Source organism: Tamandua tetradactyla, chromosome 13, assembly GCF_023851605.1.
Source record: "Tamandua tetradactyla isolate mTamTet1 chromosome 13, mTamTet1.pri, whole genome shotgun sequence".
NCBI lineage: Eukaryota > Metazoa > Chordata > Mammalia > Pilosa > Myrmecophagidae > Tamandua > Tamandua tetradactyla.
The window spans coordinates 46,430,117-46,453,523 of NC_135339.1; the positions used below are offsets into that span (position 1 = coordinate 46,430,117).

The following is a 23,407-nucleotide window of genomic DNA, read 5'->3' on the forward strand; positions in this document are numbered from 1 at the left end:
ATAAAATATTTAGGAATAAATTTAACTAAGGATACAAAAGACCTATACAAAGAAAACTACAAGAAATTGCATAAAGAAATCACAGAAGACCTAAATAAATTGAAAGGCATGCCATGTTCATGTGTTGGAAGACTAAATATAGTTAAGATATTAATTCTACCTAAATTGAATTATAGATTCAATGCAATACCAATTAAAATCCCAAAAATTTACTTTTCAGAAATAGAAAAAACAATAACCAAATTCATCTGGAAGGGCAGGACACCCCAAATAGCTAACAATATCCTGAGAAGAAAAATGAAGTTGGAGTCTCACACTTCCTGACTTTAAGGTGTATTAGGAAGCTACAGTGATCAAAGCAGCATGGTACTGGCATAAAGCCGGATACACTGACACAATGGAGTCATATAGAATGTTCCGATGCAGACCCTCTCATCTATGGACTAACTGATCTTTGATAAGGCAGTCAAGCTAACTCACTCGGGACAGAACAGTCTCTTCAATGAATGGTGCTTGGAGAACTGAGTACCCACATACAAAGGAATGAAAGAGGATCCACAACTCACACCCTATACAAAAATTAAGTCAAAATGGATCAAAGACCTAAACATTAGCTCTAAGACCATAAAACTTTTAGGAGGAAATGTAGGGAAATTTCTTATAAAACTTGTAATAAGAGGCCGCTTCTAGATCTTACACACAAAGCATGAGCATTGAAGAAAGAGCTAGATGAATGGGGGAAAAAATTTTTTAATGAAACACTTTTGTGAATCAAAGAACTTTGTCAAGAAAGCAAAAAGACAGCCTACACAATGGGAGACAATATTTGGAAACAACATATCAGATTAGGGTCCAGTATCTACAATACATAAAGAGACTGTTCAATGCAACAACAAAAAGACAAAACCCAATTACAAAATGGGCAGAAGACATGAATAGACACTCCAAGGAAGACAAAATACAAATAGCTAAAAGACACATGAAAAGATACTCAACTTCCTGGCTATTAGGGAAATGCAAATCAAAACTACAATGAGATATCATCTCACACCACCAGAATGGCCATTATCAATTTAAAACAGAAAACAAGTGCTGGAGAGGATGTGGAGAAAGAGTTACATTTATCCACTGTCAGTGGGAATGTAAAATGGTACAACCGCTGTGAAAGGCAGATTGGCGGTTCCTCAGGAAGCTAAGTATAGAATTGCCATATGATCTGGCAATACCATTGCTAGGTATCTATTAAGAGGACATAAGGGTAAGAAGACAAATGGACATTCACATAGCAATGTTTATAGCAGCATTATTTACAATTGCAAAGAGATGGAAACAGTCCAAATGTTCATCAACAGACCAATGGCTAAACAAGCCATGGTATATACATACAATGGGATATTACACATTGTAAGACAGAATAAAGTCATAAAGCATGTAACAATGTGGATGGACCTTGAGGACATTATGCTGAGTGAGATTAGCTAGAAATAAAAGGACAAATACTGTATGGTCCCACTGATATGAACTAACATTAATGAATAAACTTGGAGAATTTCATTTAAGAACAGATATCATCAGGAGATAGAAATAGGGTAGATACTGGGTAATTGAAGCTAAAAGGATACAGATTGTGCAATGGGACTGAATGTAAAAGTTCAGAAATCGGATAGCACAATACTTCTTAATTATAGCACAATAATGTTAGTACACCAAATAAAGCTGAATGTGAGAATGATAGAGGGAGGAGGGCTGGGTGCACAAATGAAACCAGAAGGAAAGACAGACAATAAAGACTGAGATGGTATAATGTTGGAATGCCTAGAGTATACAATGATAGTGACTAAATGTACAAATTAAAAACTGTTTGCATGAAGAAGAACAAAGGACCGTCAATATTGCAGCATGTTAAAATAGATGGCCATTAATATTTTAAAACTTCAACTTCTCTTTGAGACTAAAGCAAAAAAATGTTTATTTGGTACAAAGTTTATATCTTGACTGGAGCATTTTCCTAATTTAACTTATGTGGAGTGTTTAACTGAACACCATAAATACATGGAACCTTGAATAGGGCATGAGATTTTGTAGGATTGTCCAGTGTGATGCTCTGATAAATCCCAGAGTAATCTGAACAGCGAATAAAGAAATATTTGCAAAGTCCCTTTGGGGAAATGCCGAGAAAGGGGGAAAATTCAACTTCCCCATTTGCAGAATTCCTGATATTCTCACAAGCAGTGGGGACAATCAAATCAATAAGCCAAGCCTTTAGTCTTGGGGGTTCTTCCTATTATTCTTATCCTTGCAAAGAATAGGCTAACCTACTTAAAATTACGCCTACGTGTCACCCCCAGAAAATCTCTTTTGTTGCTCAGATGTGGCCTCTCTCTCTCTCTCAGCCAACGAGGCAGGTGAACCCACTGCCCTCCCCATCTTTACATGGGACATGACTCCCAGGGGTATAGGCATTTCTGGCAACATGGGACAGAAATCCTGGAGTGAGCTGGGACTCAGAATCAAGGGATTGAGAAAGCCTTCTCCACCAAAAGGGGGAAGAGAGAAATGAGACAAATTTCCCAGGGGTGTAATCTCCCTGGTGATATGACAGAACTCCTTGGATGAATCGGGACCCAACATCATGGGACTGAGAAAGCCTTCTTGACCAAAAGGAGGAAGAGAGAAATAAGACAAAAAAAATGTCAGTGGCTGAGAGATTTCAAACAAAGTTGAGAGGCTATCCTGGAGGTTATTCTTACGCATTATACAGATATCCCCTTTTTAATTTATGATGTATTAGAGTGGCTAGAGGGAAGTGCCTGAAACTGTGACTGTGTTCCAGTAGCCATATTTCTTGAAGATGATTGTATAATGATATAGCTTTCACAGTGTGACTGTGTGATTGTGAAAACCTTGTGTCTGATGTTCCTTTTATCTATGGTATGGACAGATGAGTAAAAAATATGGATAAAAAAATAAACAATAGGGAAAACAGAGGTTAAAATAAATTGAGTAGACTGAAATACTAGTAGTCAGTGAAATGGAGTGGTAAGAGGTATGGCATGTATGAGTTCTTTTTTTTTTTTTCTTTTGCTGGAGAGTTGCAAATGTTCAAAAAAACAATCATGGTGTTGAATACACAACTATGTGATGATACAGTTAGCCATTGACTGTAACCATGTCAAGAATGTTCGCATGTCAAGAATGACCAACTATGTCTTTGTTCATCATATGTATAGCAACCTCTGGGATATCAGAGAGAGAAAGAGTTAATTGGGCAAAGCAGAATTTAGAAGTTCCTGGATCCTTGGGCCATACCACCTCAAGTTATTAAAATTATACTCCAATTTCTATCTAAAAGATACAACTAAGGGAAACAGATGTTTTGATACCAAAAACTGGTTAATTAACCAGAGAATAGTACATACTGAGGAAATAGTGGTAAATCAAGAAGTTTCAACAAAAGGGAAAGTTACTTCCTGGTTACATTAAGGTGATCCTGCTCTATTAGACACGCTTTGGCCCCAGACTCACTTAAAAATAAGGTTGAAATAATTTTATTACCAAAAAAGAAAAGTTTGAATAAATTATTTTTTTAATGTAACATATTCAGCATAGAATAAAAAATCATTATCATTTAAAAAGAAGTTGAAGTTCAGTCAAGATATTTACTTACCAGGCTTCGGGAAGCAAAACAGAATATTCATATGGAGAAGTCATCACTGGGAAGTTTGAGAGAATTGCAAGGCGATGAGGAAGGAGGTCTGATCCATGGTAAGTAAAAAGGATTTCTAGGGCCTGAGCATTACGTTCCTATACACAAAAGGTAAGAGGCAAGTTTTCATTGTGAATCTTAGAAATACTGGACTGATTTTGGATGACAATATTCAAAAACTTAAAACTAACATTTTGTGCAACACTGATAAGAAGTGATAGGAAATATACCTGATTTTCCCTAATTTGTATCAAGTTTCTCAATCTAATATTGTAAAAATTCTTTATAAACTCAAAATAATGAACACAATTTTTTTAAATTATGCTATTTTCTCTATGTTTATTAATAAAATGACAAAAAAGAAAATGTGATGATATAATAATATGAGAACACTAATTGCATGGTTCAAAGAATTGCTGTTAAAAATCATGAATTACTTTATTTTGAAATCAGAAATTACCTGAGCATAAGTTCTTGCTGAGAGAACAATATTCTGATTTCTGATCTGCTTAAAGAATTCAGCATCATATCTCTGTTCCACTGCATGAGGTACTCCTAGGATTTCCTGAGGGAAAACAGTGATTTAATGAAAATGCTTTAAAATACTGGTGACAAGAAAATATTAAAAACCTTTACATCAATGCCTGCCTGAACAAAAGTAAGTCCCAAGTTAATTAATTTGAACTAAAAATGTAGATGTAGTTGCATCTACATTCTCATCTTTATTTTGAAAATGACAATATTTTTAAATGTTGTTAAAAAAAACAGACAGCAAAAATTAAATTAATTACAAAAGGACAACCCAAACTAACTACTCAGTGAAAACAAATAAGCAAAAGGGAACATGGCCTTGCATTTTGGGCATCTGTGAGCTCTGTATGAGAATACTGCCAAAGTGATCTATGTTAAATGCAGATTTAACCATTCATTCATTCAACAAATATTAATGGTGCCTCCACTATGTGCCGAGGGCACTCTGAAAGGTACCCCACTCCCACCCTGAATAGCTTAAAATCTAGGAGGGAAGACAAGCAAGCAAATAGGACCAAGTAAGGAGGAACACATAGGAAGGGTACCAAAACTAGTTATAAGAGACAGGAAAGGCTTCCCACAAGTGGTACCCAAGCTGAAACATAAAAGATAAATACGAGTTAGCCATGGAGTCCCCTGCCACAATGTATGAGTCAAGAAGTCACGTCTTATAACAGACTACTGAGTGACTGCAAGAAGGAGTGAAGTTGTGAGGCATGCAATTAAGTGAATGAACCTTAAGGACTGTATGTTGAGTGAAAAGCAGAAAAAAAAGACAAATATTATCATGCCTCACTCATATGGACTAACTATAATATACAAACTTAGAGAATTGAAGTTGAGAACATGTGTTTATCATGTTGGGGTCTAATGTATAGGATTCTAAATTGTAAACTGTTACAGCAGTGACATACATTCTGGAGTTGTAACTCATTTATAAAATCTGAGATACTGAGCAATTTGCATATAACCTGGTCTTTCCCTGAAACTTTGGGTATTTATGTGACACCTGAGACTCAGATTTAGAGCGCTGAAGCTATGAGAGTCAGCTTTACCCCACAAAGTAACTGTTAAAATAGTTGAAAAAGTGATTAGACTTTGACTAGAGTTATGAATAAAGCTGAAGTGCATAGGACTAAGGTAAATTAGAACACAGGGTACATAATATGGTCTATATTTAAAAATTTCAACTTCAGTGTGAGACTAAAGGGAAAGGTGTTTATTTGATGCAAAATTTATACTTTGGTTAGCGTATTATTGAATTTATCTTCTATGGTCAGATTATTCGAAGACCATACTTACATGGAATTTGAATAGGCATGAGATCTTGTTGGTTTGTACAGTTTAGTGTGATGCCCTGATATATCCCAGAGTAATTTTTGGAGAGAATAAAACAGTATCTGCAAAGTCACCTTGGGGAACCGGGGAGAAATTCCCCATTTGAGGAATTCCTGATATTCTTGAAAGTGGTGGGGACAACCAAACAATAAGCTAAGGCCTAGATCTTGTATTTCGTCCCTATGAAACTTATTCCTGCAAAGAAGAAGCTAAGCCTACTTATAATTAAGCCTAAGAGTCACCCCCAGAGAACCTATTTTGTTGCTCAGATGTAGCCTCTCTCTCTAAGCCAACTCAGCAGGTGAACTCACTGACCTGTCCCCCTCCCCTACATGGGACATGACTCCTAGGAGTATAAATCTCCCTGGCAACAGGACAGAACTCCCAGGATGAACCAGGAAACAGCATCATGGGATTTGAGAAAGCCTTCTTGATCAAAAGGAGGAAGAGAAAAATAAGACAAAATAAAGTTTCAGTGGCTGAGAGATTTCAAACAGAGTTGAGAGTTTATTCTTATGCATTCTACAGATAACCTTCTTAGTTAATGGTGCATTGGAGTGGCTAAAGGGATCTGAAACTGTTGAACTGTGTTCCAGTAGTTTGATTTTGAAACAATTGTATAACTATATAGCTTTTACAAAGGGATCATTCAATTCTGATGTTCCTTTTATCCAGGGTGTGCTGGTTTGAAGGGATTATGTACCCTAGAAAAACTATGTTTTAATAATGATCCATCTTGTGGAGGTCGCCATTTCTTCTAATCTCTATTCAGTACTGTAGGTTGGAAACTTTATTTGATTTTCTCCAGAGATGTGATACACCATTTGTGGATATTAACCTTGGATTAGAGGTAGATATGACTCCACCCATTTGAGGTGGGTCTTCACTAAATAGTCTACTGGAATCCTTTAAAAGAGGAAACATTTCGGAGAGAGCCCCAGAGCCATAAGAACCATGAGAACCCACAAGGTCAGAGACCTTTGGAGACGAAGAAAGAAAATGTCCCCGGGGGAGCTTCATGAAACAAAAAGCCTGGTGAGAAAGCTAACAGACGGTCATTGTGTTGCCATGTGCCTTTCCAGTTAAGAGAGAAAACTTAACTTTATCAGCCTTTGTAAAGTGAAGGTAACCTCTTGTTGGTGTCTTGTTTGGATATTTTCATAGACTTGCTTTAATTGGGACATTTTCATGGCCTTAGAACTGTTAACTTGCGACTTAAAAAATTCCCCCGTTTAAAAGCCATTCTTTTTCTGGTATACCACATTCCAGCAGCTAGCAAACCAGAGCATAAGCCATGCCAGTTTAAAAGGATTTATGTACCCTAGAAAAGCCATGTTTTAATCCTGATCCAATCTTGTAGAAGCAACTGTTTCTTTCAATCCTTTTTCAGTACTACTGGTTGGAAACTTGATTAAACCATCTCCATGGAGATGTGACTAGCCCAATTGTGGGTATTAACCTTTGATTAGAGGGAGATGTGACTCCATCCATTCCAGGTAGGTCTTGATTAGTTTACCAGAACCCTTTAAAAAAAGGAAAGAGAGCCACAAGAACCACAAGAGCCCGCACAGTCAGAGACCTTTGGAGATGAAGGAAAATGTCCCTGGGGAAGTTTTATGAAACAAGAAGACTGGAGACAAGCTAGCAGATGTCACTGTGTTTGTCATGTGCCTTTCCAGATGAAAGAGAAACCCTGAACTTCATCGGCCTTTCTTGAGTGAAGGTCACCTCTTACTTGTGCCTTAGATTGGACATTTTTATGGTCTTGCTTTAATTGTGACATTTTCATGGGCTCAGAACTTTAAACTTGCAACTTATTAAATTCCCCCTTTTAAAAGTTGCTCTGTTTCTGGTATATCATATTCCAGCAGCTTGCAAACTAAAACACAGGGTATGGACAGGTGGGTGAAAAAAATAAGGACAAAATCTAAATAAATAATAGAGGATGATAAAGGGTAAAAATTGGGTAGATTGAAATACTAATGATCAATGAGGGGGGGTAAGGGGTATGGATGTATGAGATTTTTTGATGCAAGTGTTTTAAAAGTGATCATTGTGATGAATACAGAACTATGGGATGATACTGTGAGCCACAGACTATACACTATGTATGTGGTAAAGATTTCTCAATAAAAATATTTTTTAATTAATGTTTTATGATGGCTTTAATGAATTTTTTTAATTTTGGAAATTTTTTTTAATGAATGGCAGTAACAGCCCATATTTTTCATACTGCCTTTTGGCTTGCAAAATTGTTTTATGCATGTGTGTTTTATATCATTTAATAAATAATGATAATTACCATAAACTTGCTCCCAAGTAACTTGATACTTCCGAATTATGACAAACATGACAAATACCAGAATTTTATCTGAATTCTGGGTGTTGAAGAACAGCTAGTATGCTTGAAAAGTAACATACTGAAAATTATCAAGATTGATTATCACTATATTTAGCATATTAGAATACAGATGAAGAAAAACAATTAAGCATGAAAACTGTACATAAAAATCACAATTTTTCTGATGGGGAAAAAAGACTTAGATTGATAATTATCACAAAGGAAAGTTGTGAAGTTTTGATCAAAAAATAAATCTAAATATTTTTCAAACACAGATAGGTATAGGAGATTTGGCCATCCTATGGGCTTGTAGTTTTAAAATAGCATGTCCCTAGCTGCTCCAGACATGGTCACTGATTAGGTCAACAAACATTTGTGAACAGTACTTGTGCCTGTTTGAAAATACTATGTACCACAGAACATAGTTCTGATCCAATCTTGTGGGGCCAGACCTATAGCTGAGGGTGGGAGATTTTGATTGGATTGTTTCCGTGGAGATGTGACACACCCAGTTGTGGGTGTGACCTTTTGGTTGGATTATTTCCATGGAGATGTGACACACCAAACTGTGGGTGTGGCCTTTGATTAGATGGAGACATGACTCCACCCATTCAAGGTGGATCTTGATTACTTTACTAGAATCCTTTAAAAGGGAAAACATTATGGAGAAACCTCAGCTACAGATGCTTGGAGAACAGCTGCTTCAGAGCTAACAGAGATACAGATGTTTGGATATGCTTAGAGTGCTGACAGAGAAAGCAGATGCCAAGACATGGGCAGAGTCACAGACATTGCCATGTGCCTTTCCATGAGATGCTAAGCAAGCCAGAACTCAGAGTTGTGTCAGGGAGTAGCTAAGTGAAGACACACAGATGCTTAGAGAGAAAACAACTAGCATCAGAAGCTGGAAGCAATGGACTAGAAACAAACAGGAGCAGATGGCAGACACAGGTCTTCCCACTTTATAGACATTGGCCTTTCTTGAGTCAAGGTATCTTTTCCTGAACACCTTAGTTTGGATATTTTTCTGGCCTTAGAATTGTAAACTTATAAGATAGTATGTTCCCTTTATAAAAGCTAAAAAATAAAAACAAATCATGTCTGCCATATGTAATGCTACATTCCAATATCTAGCACATGCCTTTCACATACTAAATAACCAATAATGATTTGCTGACTGAATTAATTTATTTGAGAAAAGAAAGAGAAGAATGAAGAGGCTTGTAAGGGAGGGTAAAGAACTGAGAAGAGTTCACTTGTAAAGGTACTGAGTTTGGACTGCACCACATCTAAAAGGAGCTATCAATAAGAAATAGATATACAGGTCAGGGGTGCTTCAGTAACATGAGTTAGATATGATTTACAGCTATTAACAAATAAGAAAATATTATTCAAGGGGAGATAAGTAGGGTGAGATGAAAGGAGTTTTTGGGATGGACATAATTTAAAAGATGAGTAAGGCAAAGGGAATCCACATCTGAAAAGTAGAGGGAGGAAGAGTCAGGAAGTAAGGGTGGGCTGGGGGTGGGGTAGGGGAATTAACTGCATACTCATAAAAACCAAAGGAAGAGAGTATTTCAAAAATAATTCTTGGTTCCTTGGTTCCTCATTCACAACAATCATTTCCTTTATTTCATCACAGATATACATCCCTGGCCATGCCCTGGAGCTCTGTCACCACCAGAAAAGCGCTCTCTAGAATATTTCCATGTTTAGCACTCTGTGGCCACCTATTTCAGATCTTCCAGCTCACCAACATAAGTAGCATTCCAACAATTTCTAACTCTTCTGAGGCATCCAATCTATTGACCTGTCTTCATTTTCATTTTCTATCTCCTCTCAAAGACTTTTACCCATTCTAATCAGCTGTAAGTCCTTGGTCCACCATTATAAAGGGGTTTCTTCAATCCATGGCCTCTTCTGTATTCACATGGCAAAACCCCATCCCTCATCAAACCCAACCATGAACCCCAAAACTTACCTAGAGAAACATGACAAAACCATGGTCAGTTCTCACTTTAAATGTAAGATCTCAACCTTGCTTAGATCCTGATTCAAATGAACCAACTGTAAAAAGGCATTTGTAAAAAAATTTTGTAACAAAAAACCCATTTGTGAGATAATCTGAGAAATTGGAACAGGAAGTGGATGTTAGATGAAATGAGTTCTTATTTTCTAAGAAATAATAGTGTAACTGTGACTATGATTTTTTCTTTGTTTTTTAAAACACCCCTTTATGTTACAGATACATACTTGGGTTACAGGATAAGACATCTGGGATTTGCTCTAAACTACATAAATAAAAGAAAAGGTGAGGGTAGGAAGATGGAAATAAAAGATACAGCGCTGGGAAATGATGACAATGATTGACACTGGCAATGGGTACAGAAGGTTCATTATACTTTTCCTAACACTTTCATGAATTTGAATTTTTTTATAGTAAGTTTACAACCAGATATATTCAAGACATAAAGAATCCAAATAGACACTTCCTATCAATGCTATTACATTTCCCTCAGTAGTTTCCTTTCCTATTCTTTATCAGGAACCTTTACAAAATTCTTTCTTTCTAGACCTCCAATATCCTACCCTCTAACCCCTATTCTCTGCTGAAAACCTCCCTTTATAAACTTTCTCTTTTTTGGCATGGAGAGGCTCCAAGAATTGAACCCAGGTCTCTGGCATGACAGGCGAGAATTCTGCCACTGAGCCACCACTGCACCACTCCATATATTATTTTTAAAACTGACACTATAAAATGCGAAGTTCTTCATTTTCCAAACCACTCAAAAAAAAATCTACCTGTATCTGTACAAATACACATCTCTTTCCTTCCCAATGAAAAAGGATTAAAGATGTTATCTTTGTCCCCAAATAAATCTTAAAATTCCATCCATACCCTAGATCCCATTTGTTCTCAACTTCAGCAATCATGCAATTATCCCTCTTTCTTCATTCACTAAATCCCTCCTCACCCTCCTACTGGTTAATTCCCATTAGTGTACAAACAAAATCTTTTTTCCTTCTAAGAAAAGAAGAAAAAAGCACCCTTAATCCCATATACCCCCTTCCACCTACCACCCTCTATTCTTTTTCTTTTCACAATAAAAATACTTGAGAGAGTGATTTGAAGTAAGTAAAAAAGTATTTCCAAAGTCCCCTTGGGAATGGTGAGAAAGGGGGGAAACTCAACTTTCCCAAGTGGGAAATCAGTGATACTCTCACAAGCAGTGGGGACAACCAAAGCAATAGACTGAGCCCCCAATCTTGGGGTTTGTTCATATGAAACTTAACCCGACAAAGGATAGGTCAAGTTTACTTAAAATTAGGCCTAGGAGTCACCCCCAAGAGAACTTCTTTTGTTGCTCAGATGTGGCTTCTCTCTCCAGCCAACACAAGAAGCAAACTCACCACCCTTCCCCTGTCTATGTGGGACATGACTCCCAGGTGTGTGGACCTTACTGGCAACGTGGGACAGAAATCCTAGAATGAGCTGAGACTCAGCATCAAGGGATTGAGAAAACCTTCTCAACGAAAAAGGGAAAGAGAAAAAAGAGAAAATAAAGTGTCAATGGCTGAGAGATTCCAAACAGAGTCAAGAGGTTATCCTGGAGGTTATTCTTATGCATTAAATAGATATCACCTGTTTAGTTAAGGTGTAATGGAGAGGCTGGAGGGAACTGCCTGAAAATGTAGAGCTGTGTTCCAGTAGCGATGTTTCTTGAAGATGATTGTATAATGGTATAGCTTTCGCAATGTGACTGTGTGATTGTGAAAACCTTGTGTCTGATGCTCTTTTATCTAACTTGTGAACAGATGAGTAGAACATATGGAATAAAAATAAATAATAGGGGGAACAAATGTTAAAATAAATTTAGTTTGAAATGCTAATGGAAGCGAGGGGTAAGGGGTACGGTATGTATAATCTTTTTTTTCCATTTTTGTTTTGTTTCTTTTTCTGTTGTATTTTTGTTTCTTTTTCTGAATTAATGCAAATGTTCTAAGAAATGATAAATATGCAACTAAGTGATGATATTGTGAGTTACTGATTATATATGTTAATGGTTTAGTTCGTTTGTTAATTTTTTTTTAATTAATAATTTTTTTTAAATGGCTCCCTCAGCTCCTGTGAGTCCTTCTTGCTTCTGCTGGGCATTTTTTACTTCAAGCATCTGTGCTTTCTCTTTAGGAGAGAACTGTCTCACTTTTAAAGGACTCCAGCAAGTGGATTAAGACCCACTTTGTGTGGGCAGGGCCACATCTCCATGGAAACAACCTAAACAAAAGGTCTCACCCAACAATAGGTATTCCCCTGCAAGACTGGATTAAAAGAACATGGCTTTTCTGAGGCACATAACAGCTTCAACTTGGCACAACATCTTACCAATATTAAGTTTTGCTAGTCATGAACACAGGATGTCTTGCCATTTATTTAGGTTTCCTTTCATTTCTTTCAAAACAGTTTTTGCATGCTTTTTCAAATACAATTCCTTCATCCTCTTGATTAAATTTATTCCTCATATTTTATTCTTTGGGGTGATATCATGAATGGAATTTGTGGTAGTTTGAAGATGTTATGTACCCCTGAAAAGGCCATATGCTTTTAATGCACTCCTGGAGGTGAAGCCCTGTTGCAGATTGGACTTTTTAATTATGTTATTTCAGTTGAGATGTGACCCATCTCCTTCAAAGTAGGTTTTAATTAGTTTACAGGAGTCCTTTATAAGAGAATAAAACACCTACAGAAGCTAAGAGATGAAACTGAGAGAGTTCATGGAGGACCCCTAGAGAAGCAGAGAGACAAGGACACACCCAGATAAGCTAAGAGAAACAGCAGCTAAAAGAAAGAAACACACAGCCAGAAACTGAAAGCAATGAAACCCAGGACAGAAGGACCAGCAGATGTTGGCCATGTGTGTTCCCATGTGACAGAGAAGTCCCCAATACCAGAAGACAGCTTTCAAAGTCCAGGTATTGTCCTGCTGAAATCTTGAATTGGGGCATTTTCTGGTTAAATGTAAGCTAATAAATCCCCATTATAAGGGCCAATCCATTTCTGGTATATTGCTTTTCAGCAGCTTTAGCAACCCACAACAGATTTTGGTACCAAGAAGTGGGATGTGATTTGCAAATACCAAAAATGCTGATACAACTTTACAAAATGGACAAAGGGGAAGATTCTGGAAGAATTGTGAAGAGCTTAGTAGAAAAGTCTTAGATTGCTTTGAAGAGACTGTTGGTAGAAGTATGGATGTTGAGGGTTCTTCCAGTGTGGTTAGTAAACTGAAATCATGAATGTATAATTGCAAACTGGAAGAAAGACCACCCTTATTTTAAGTTGCAAGAATTTTGCAAAATTGATTCCTGATGTCTGGTGGAAGGTAGAATGTGAAAGTGATGAGCTTAGATATATAGCTGAAGAGATTTCCAAATTAAATGTGGAAAGTATGACTGGGCTTCTCCTTGCAGCTTATAGTAAAATGTGTGAGGAAAAGGATAAACTGAGACCTAAACTCTTGGGTACAAAGACACCAGAATTTGATAGTCTAGAAAATTTTGAGTTTCTAGAAAGTGAGTCCTCAGAAAATAGAGCCCCAGTGAGAACTTAATGGAACATGGAACCAGCCATTTCAGTATGAGTCAGGATTGAAAATGCAGTTATCCAGGAATCCCAGCATGCTGAATTTATAAATAATTTATTTGCAATATCTGTATGAATGGAACCACTGTCAAGCAGGAATAAGAGGGACAGAAAATAGACAGGTTGAAGGAAAAATTACGTCAAAGGCAGAACCACGGAAACTGAGGTCTGAAGCAAAGACACCTTGGGCCTGGAGAGTGGTCCCACCCATTTACATGAAAGGGTGAGCGTATTACTAGGGTTCTCTAGAGAAATAGAATCAGCAGGAGATATTTATATAAAATATAAAATTTATAAAGTGTCTCACATAACCATGACGACATAGAGTCCAAGGTCTATAGGGCAGGGCACAAGCTGGTAGCTCCAGTGAGAGTCCTCAATGAACTCTCAGGAGAGGCTGGCTGGCTGAAGCAAGAAAAGGGATTTTCTCTTCTGACTCCTCCTTAAAAGCCTTCCAGTGATGAGATTAAGCATCACTCATTGCAGAAGACACGCCTGTTAGATGACTGCAAATGAAATGTCCTCATAGCAACAGACAGGCCAGCGTTTGCCCAACCAGACAACTGGGTACCACCACCTGTCCAAGTTGACACATGAACCTGACCATGACAGGTGAGTAGCACACTTTATAGATTTAGAAGTCCTTCTGCCCAGGCTTCAGATATGATGGACCCCATTCCCCAGGGATTGGGGAGAGTCTGGCTGCCACCCCACTGTTCTAGGGAGTTGAGCCTGTGCCCCAGAGATGGCAGGGAACCCAGCTGTCACCCCAATGCTTGAGGAGGGTGGAGCCTAGAGTTCAGCTGTTGCCCTGATATTTGAAGAGGGTAGAGCCGAGGCAGTAAAGATTGGTGGAAGAAGTAATCCAGGAAGTACGGTAGGTGTAGGATAGCAATTGCCAAGATTCTATACACAAAAAACATCATGATATGATCCCCAATTAGGAGGAGGTCTAATATACCTGGATAACTAGAGAGTAAAATGGAGAAATCCAAAGATGCTTGAAGAGGTAAGCTAGGGCAGACTTTAGAAGATTGTGTCTGGACAGTAACAATTTCAATTACATAAGGTCGTTCAGAGGATTAAATGAAAAATCTGCTGTGAAGTATCATATATTTTTAAATATTTTTATTGAAATATCTTCACACACATGCAGTCTATCCAAAGTATACAATCAATGGCTCACAATATCATCACATAGTTGTGTATTCATCACCATGATCATCTTTAGAACATTTGCATCACTCAAGAAAAAGAAAAAAAAGAAAAAATTAAAAACTCATACATCCCATACTCTTTACCCCTCCCTCTCATTGACCACTAGTATTTCAATCCATCCAATTTTTTTTATGCCTTAACCCCTCCTATTATTTATTTTGTCCTTACTTTTTTGCTCCTATGTCCATACCTTGGATAAAAAGAGCATCAGATACAAGGTTTTCACAATCACACAGTCACATTGTAAAAGCAATATAGTTATATAATTGTGTTCAAGAATCAAGGCAACTGGAATACAATTTAACAGTTTCAGATACTTCCCTCTAGCCATTCCAATACACCATAAACTAAAAAGGGATAGCTATATAATACATAAAAATAACCTCCAGGATAACCTCTCAACTTTGAAATCTCTCAGCCACTAAAACTCTATTTTGTCTCATTTCTCTTCTCCCTCTTGAGTCAAGAAGGCTTTCTCAATCTCATGATGTGAGGTCCCAGCTCATTCCAGGAGTCTTGTCCCACATTGCCAGGGAGATTTACACCCCTGGGAGTCATGCCCCACATAGAACAGAGGTCAGTGAGCTCACCTGCCGAGTTGGCTTAGAGAGAGAGGTCACATCTGAGCAACAAAAGAAGTTCTCTGGGGGTGACCCTTAGACATAATCATAATTAGGATTAGCTTCTCCTTTGCAGTAATAAATTTCCTAGGGATGAACCCCAGGATTGAGGGCTCAGTCTATTGAATTGTTTGTCCCCACTACTTGTGAGAAAATCAGGAATTCCCTAGATAGGGAAGTTTAATAGTTCCACCTTTCTCTCCAAACCCTCAAAGGGACTTTGTAAATGCTTTTTTATTCCCTGCTGAAATTACTCTGGGATGTATTGGGGATGTACTGGGACACACTAACCTGTACCAACAAGGTCTCACGCGCTATTCCACATTCCATGCAATTATAGTGTCTAATAAACTGACCATATAAGTTAAATTAGATAATGCACTATGCAAAACAGAAATTTTACACCACATTTTCAGTTACAACTCCAGAATAGATGTGACTGCAGTAAGAGCTTATAATCTAGGACCCTTTACAATAGGCCCCAACCTGATAACCCAAGCTCTCGACTTCAATTCTCCAAGTTTGTATGTTTCAGTTAGTCCATTTGAATGGACATGATAATATTTGTCTTTTTGTTTCTGACATTTCATTCAGCGTACTGTCCTCAAGTTTCATTCACCTAGATACAAGCCTCACAACTTCATTCTTCTTGCAGCTGTTTGGTGGTCCATTGTATGTAATATTGTATGTATCCCCTTTCCACCCCTCAATTGTTGCCCACCTAGGCCACCTCCATCTATGCCCACACTGCTCCACAAACACAAGTGTGCAAATGCCCATTCGTGTCCCCACACTCAGCTCCTCCAGGTACATACCTAGTAATGGGGCTGCAGGATCCTATGGCAACCCCAGCCCTAGCCTCCTGTGGAACCACCACACTGCCCTCCAAGAGGCTGTACCTCTCTCAGTTTCCCTACCAGCAGTGACTAGGTACACCTCTTTCTTGAATTTTCCCTGACACTTGTTTCTCTCTGTTCATTTTTAAACAGTTTCAGTTGCACATCATACAATCCATCCTAAGCAAAAAATCATGGTTCCTGGCATAATCCCATAGTCATGCCTTTACTACCACAATCTATCTAAAGACATTTTCTTTTCTTTGCAAAGGATTCCATACCCCTCTCCTATATCCCCTGCTTGTTGACATTTAGTTTGGGCATAATGCCTTTGTTACATACAGTGGAAGCATCTTACAATGTTACTGTTGACTATAGACCCTAGCTTGCACTGGATATTTTTTCCTGTATCCCATCCTATTTTCAACATGCTAAAATTCATTTCAACAAATGAATGTTGACATTAATTTGTTCTCCCTCATAAAGCATTATATAAAAAATATAAAAATCAACCTAATAAGATTATAGTGAGGAAAGTACCTATTAAAGTAAATCAGACTTACTTAAGGTAAATCAGCTTACTTCTAAACCAGATTAACCAATTATATTTTATAAAATATACCTTTACTATATTTTATAAGCAATTTTAAAGGTCCACAAAACATGTAATATCTGAAACATGTAGAGTGATATCACACTCTACAAATGGACAAAAAGAAGAAGGATGGAAATCTAAACATTGTAAACACGTAGATTTCACTCAAAATAATTGACAAGTTTAAAGAAATCGCAGTATGAATTTGCATTTTTATTATTCTCGTTACACTGCTTCTGATGCTCCTGACATTCAATTCTAATAACAATGCAATCCCACTGAAGGAAAAATAAAATGTCTCTATCCTAACAGAAAAAGAAAAAAGCCTCAAATGCGTCCAAGTATTAGTTAAATAAACGTGAAATTCCAGCTCTAATGGAGCCTGGATCCAATCAACCCACTATAACATCTTTTCCCTTTTAACAGGTTTGTTTATCCCATTTGCATCATGTATATCATAAATTGTTCTCATACCACATGTGACATCTTATTCTCCACTACCTAATGTCTACACAACACTGGTAAGTCACACTGGGTGGGGGAGCCTGAGGGGGGTCAAATCCAGGACAGAGCCAGGGTGTCACTGTGCAGATGTGTCCAGGGAGGACACTGAGCTGAGTCCCTTCTCAGGTAAGCTGCTCACTGCTTTGAAGTGGAACTTTAAAAATTGAAGATGGGAAGGATCAGAATTCCATAAATTCAGAGGGCACACAAGTTCCCGGAACTTGAAAGGAATTTGTGTTAAGCTCTGTAGAACTTCACAAAGCAGGGTACATTTTTAGATGCCTAGACTCAGGGTTCTTTGCTGTAAATTAATTGCAGAATTTGTATGTTAAAACCCACACCCACATCCACACCCTCTAATAACTGTTTTTTTTTTTTTTTTTTTTTAAAGGAAAGACAGAGAGAAGGAAGGAAGAATAGAAGGAAGGAAGGAAGGAAGAAAGGGAAACATTTTCTTGTTTTATTGTATTCTGTTTCTCCGTTTTTGTTACATGGGCTGGGGCCGGGAATCGAACCGAGGTCCTCCGGCATAGCAGGCAAGCACTTTGCCCGCTGAGCCACCGCGGCCCGCCCTAATAACTGACTTTTATCATTGCTTTTTTGCTACAAAATTTTATTATGCACTACTCAATTTCTCATATCACAGCAGGGAATTTTACACTCACTCATGTTGAAAGACATGAAGGTGTGTTATTTAGTAAATTATTTGTTTAAAAATGACCCTAGAATCTCTTTTATTGCTCAGATGCAATCTCACTCTCTCTAAGCCCAACTCTGTAAGTGAAATTATTGCCCTCCCTACATGGTACATGACATCCAGGAGTGAAAATCTCCCTGGAGGCATTGAAGATGACTCCCCCATGGAATCAGCAATGCCGTCCTGATCAAATGGGGGAAAAGAAGTATAACAAATAAGGTATCGGTGGCTAAGAGAGTTTAAATAGAGTCGAAAGGCTACTCTGGAGGTTGCTCTTACACAAGCTTCAGGTAGACATTGCTACCTGTCATAACCTGCCAACCCCCAACCAGGACCATTCCAGCCAATCCTAAAGAACACCTAGGGCAATATATAAGATTCCACAATGGTTCCATGCAGTAGGGTAACTTTCCAGAAACCTACAACTTACACATGGATTCCTGGACCAGATAAGTCCTGAAACCTAGAGGGCCCAGCCTCTCCAGAGCATCAGCTAGTTTCATCTACCTACCCCATATTATCGACAGCCCCCTCCAACATGATAAAGTTAGAATGGACATAGCCCAAATAGTCTTAAAGACTGGGAGAAAGATCAAAGATGATGGTGGAATTATACAGAGAAGGTGGGGTTTAACAAAGGAGTATGATTGCTGAGTCATTATATTGATATTTCTTTTAGTCTCCAGTATCTTAGGACAGCTAGAAGTAAAACCTCAAATTTTGTAATTGTAACCCATAACAAACTCTAAAATCTGTTCCATAACTAACTGTTGCGCTGTGCTTTGAAATTTATTGCTTTTTTGTATATATGTTATTTTTCACAAAAAAGAAAAAAAAGTCGTTTGTGATGATAAAAAAAAAATATTTATGCCTTCTAGCCTCCAATGTTCTGAAGCAACTAGAAGGAAAAATCTGAGATGATGGTATGGTAACCCATGACAAACTCTGGGATCTGTCCTGGAACTACTTGTTGAAGAGTGCTTTGAAAACTATTGCCTTTTTCTTTCTTTGCTTTCTATATATGTTATATTATACAATTAAAAAGTTAGAAAAAAGTGACCCTAGAGTTTAGTTTTTCCATGTGTGTGGACATTTTATATTCCCCAGTCAGAAATAAGGTATGAAGTTATGATATGTCTAATATCTACACATTTTATTTAATAGATTAATAAACACTGGAAGTTTCTAGTGCCATAATCTGACAGAAATATAACTAAGAAAAGAGAGAGATTGGTTTAATTTTGACCATAACCATGTGAAAGGAATGCATGGCTCTGGACATGATTCTAGCAGAATGCTAACTCTTGGAAAGTACTAGCAGCAAAATTGCATCGCAGGTCATTGAACTGAAAAAGGATTAGTCAGCATACTTTCAAAAGTTATAACTAGTTAGGAATACATTTTAGATCCTGTTATTACACTAAAAATATTCAGATTAAGTGCTTTGGTATTAAAAATGAACTATATCACAAAAAGAAAAACTAGGTAAAACTATGAGTACAGATGGACTTAAACTATTAACTAAGGCAATAAAAAAAATAATATGGAAAATAAATTAGTGTTTCAATAAAGGAAAAAATACTCTAAGAGATTTTTATAAATGGGGGATTTATATGGGCCACATAAAAAAATCAAAAGCCAAAATCTGTAATATGTAACTGCCTCTTGCAAATTAATCAGAAGATAGCATTCAACTAGAAAACAAAACTTGACACAAGGAAACAGCTCAATGAAGAATTTGAAAAACACCAGTAAATACAAAAGCAGTTTATGCCAGAATTTTTAAAACCCTTACACCAAGGGAAGAAAATGGGGGAGGTTTCCAATTGAGATTGATGGGTCATCTTATCACAAGCCATCAAAACAATAATGTTTTAGGAAGTTGTTTTTACATTTCAAGCAGAAAAACTGAGCTCCAAATGAGCACATTCAGCTTTGCAGATCTGTATTATTTAACTCAGGGCATCTTGTTTTCAAATTTTTACAAGTATTTCAATTACAAAATGCTTTGCTTTTTAAAGTTGCCAACTAAAAATATATCATGAAAAAAATATATATCATGGGTTCAGATTTTCCTTATACAAAGAAAAGATAAATCCATGCTAGTGATATTCATTCCAAATGGACCCTGAGAGGCATATACCATATACAAGAAACCATCTTCCCCCTGTCGCTTTCGTGCGCTTCGCGCTTCAGAAATAGACGTGGGAATGCGCACCTCGCGCTGTCCGCTCGCCAGGCGGGAGTAGGCTGGACCAGCCATTGCCTGCAAGCGCCCTTCGACCACTGTGATCAGTTCCCTCGCGCTGATACCGGATGGTAGGAGGATCGCGGCTCTATCCAGCACAGGGTGCTGCTTTTCACCCTTGTCTTTCTGTTATCACCGGAATTTGGGCAGAATGCTGCTCTCGAGTAATTAGGACAACTTCTATTTGCTCAAAGGCTGCGCTGCTTGGAGGTTTTTTCCAAGAACAGTGGGGAGCGGCGGCTCTGGAGAAAACCACTGCCCTTCGCAACCCATATTTCAAAACCAAAATCGCAGAGGGACAGCTTGGACAGTTTTGCCCAAACGCCACCATCTAATACATGATTGCACGCTGACCCGGGAGAAGGTAAGTAAATGACGTAAATGCGTCTGTAGAAGGTGAGAAAAAGGAAGAAGGTACAGTGTAGTGGAGACAGAATGGACGTTAACGATTTTTTTTGCAGAGCGTTAAAAAAAAAAAAATGAAATGAGTTCAGGGGAACGAGGATGCGGAGTTAGAACAGGGAAGCTGATTTCATCCGGTATGGAGATGCTTTCCCGAGAAAGCCCAGCAACCTATTGCTGACATTTTCACAGCAAGAGGTTTTTGCTTTTCCTGTTCCCTCTGTACAAAATGATTCTCTCCTCAGGTTCTTGCATCCTGAATTGTTACCTTCAATTTTAATACCCTGTTGTGGTTTTTTTTTCCCTTGAAGAAAATGTAATCTAAAATAGTTGGAAGTCTTGTAATTTAGTGATTTGATGATTTTTTTACTTGCTGTTTCTCTCTTCTACAGACATATAAACTGTAAAAACATAGGGATTTCATCTTCCTTATTCACTTATTGTATGCCCAGCTAATAAATGCCTGGCATGTAGCAGTCACTAAATCAACTTTATATGTATTTACTCTCAAGCAACATTCCTCAAAGTTTTGCGTTGTATGACTACACAATTTAACTTTTCACAATCCATGACTCAATTTCCTTTTGCCTAGCTACCAATTTTGTGTTTGTTTTCTTTTTTCTGCTCAACTATTTGAATTCCTGAAGACAGAAAATTAATATACCATAAAATTTTGTAAAATGATTTTATAGAAAAGCTCTCTTTCCATTTCTTTAAAGAAGGACAACATTTGTTTTCCTGGAGGTCCTGGGACACTGGACATATGGATATTCCCCTTAAGACCAAATCCAAAGCCCAAAATATGTATTCAGCCAATGACTCTGGGTCATCCTTTTCCACTGCCCACGAAGCAAAGCTTTAAATAATTACAAATTTCATAGTTTTGTCACTTTTTTAAAAATTTCCAGTTTTTGAAACTTATGGCCCTTACATCAATTTTTTTTATTATACCTAGATAATTACTGAGGATAGAAATAATGGTTACTCATGGGGCGAGAAACAGTGTTTTCTGTTCTCCTAGATGTAGTAGTGCTTACTATTGAACGTAAAAGTAACCGGTACTGCTATATCCTTTAATCCAGACCTGAATTCTCTGCGGTAGGAGTAAGTAAAACCCTTTTGTAGATGAGAATAGTACCTCTGTTTTTTAAAGTTATATACTTAAAGCAATTTATATCATTTTATTTAATGGAAAAGAAACCAGTATCCAACATAGACTTGCATCATTTAAAGGCTGGTATGTCTCGTATGCCATGGTGCTTTTTCAGACACTCAAAAAATTATATGTCCAGGCCTCATGGTTTGGAGTCTATTTTACAAACCAGTAAAAGCAGAAAAAACCTGTTTTCAGGATCTATTTCACATATTCCTAGTAATGTCACAAATAATGCAGAATCATACTCTGTTACTCTTGGTGTTATATATGTGAAAAGTAAATCTTGTGCTCAACATTTTATTAATAATATTTGAGAGTAGCTAATAGATACATGGCTGACAATCAATCTAGGAAGAACATACAAGTGATCTAAAATAATTGTGAAAATTTCACCGGGATGTTGTAACTGAAAATTTTAGGAATGAACTATAAGGGAATTAATTTATCAGTGTCTTTGGTGTAAACGATATGGTCTTATGAAAGATGGATTACATCATGTGGTCTTAAGGGGAATATCCATATGTCCAGTGTCCCAGGACCTCCAGGAAAACAAATGTTGTCCTTCTTTAAAGAAATGGAAAGAGAGCTTTTCTATAAAATCATTTTACAAAATTTTATCTGCAATTCTATCTAACCCCCAAGGCTAAATGTCACAGGAATGAGCAACAAGAGTTTCCCAGTTGGCTTCATCTTTCTTGGCTTCTCTAAATGGCCCTGGCTAGAAATGGTTCTTCTGGATTGTCATCATCTTTTGTACTATGAGCATCCCAGGAAACCTGACCATTATCTTGCTCTCTTGCATAGGCCCTTGCCTCTACACACCCATGTATTTCTTTCTTAGCAATCTTTCCTTCCTGGGGCTCTGCTTTACCACAACCACTATGCCTCAGATGCTGTCAAACCTGTGGGGGCCAACATAAGTCAGAAGGCCATTTCTAACACGAAGTGGGCAGAGTTTTGCAATCCTCCATATGTTTCCAAAAGTGGAACAAAAGTGGGTATCAGTGAATGGTAACATTTTCCACATGGACATAAAAGAGGAAATCAGATAACAATGTGCTTTGGAGATGGAAGGGAAGAGATTATGTTTCCTTGTGAAGTTGAGGTCCAGTATTAATTCCTTTTCCAAAGCAGGCTGATGGAAAAGGTGCTTTTGGAGAAGCCTAAGAAAACTTCAGGGAAAGAGTTGCAAGAAATTCTACTATTTGGACTCTTAGTAGAAATAGTAAGTTAGTAGTCCCATTGAAGATGAAGATATGTGTTTGTCTTTTCCTATGTCTCTTCTCCTTGGCTGAATGTCTGAATGAAAAGCTTAGAACCCAGATCCTCTCATCCACTTCATGCAGCTGGGTCTTCTATACCAGTAACAGCAATAGAAGTTGATTTTAAGATGTTGAACTCAAGAAAGCCCCTAGACTTAGGAAATTTAGGATAGCAATGGAGTTTATTAAAGAAAATAACTGCACCACAATGTGAAACAAGCAAGGATGCCTTTATTCATAGCTAACATGGTAAGAGTTTCACCTCCAATGAAACCAAGGATGGCAAGCTTTTTAAAGGTTGGGGGTGGGTGT

At 37.6% G+C, this 23,407-nt stretch overlaps 1 long non-coding RNA gene across 1 annotated transcript in view; it reads right to left on the minus strand.

The window, feature by feature from the left end:
* Positions 1–4,213: 4,213 nt before the first annotated feature.
* The window catches only part of LOC143653123 (uncharacterized), a 374,619-nt gene continuing 355,425 nt past the window's right edge, over positions 4,214–23,407 (minus strand). Inside the window, exon 5 of the long non-coding RNA XR_013161112.1 lies at positions 4,214–4,271. This is a non-coding gene — a long non-coding RNA (uncharacterized LOC143653123). The remainder of the gene's footprint in view (positions 4,272–23,407) is intronic.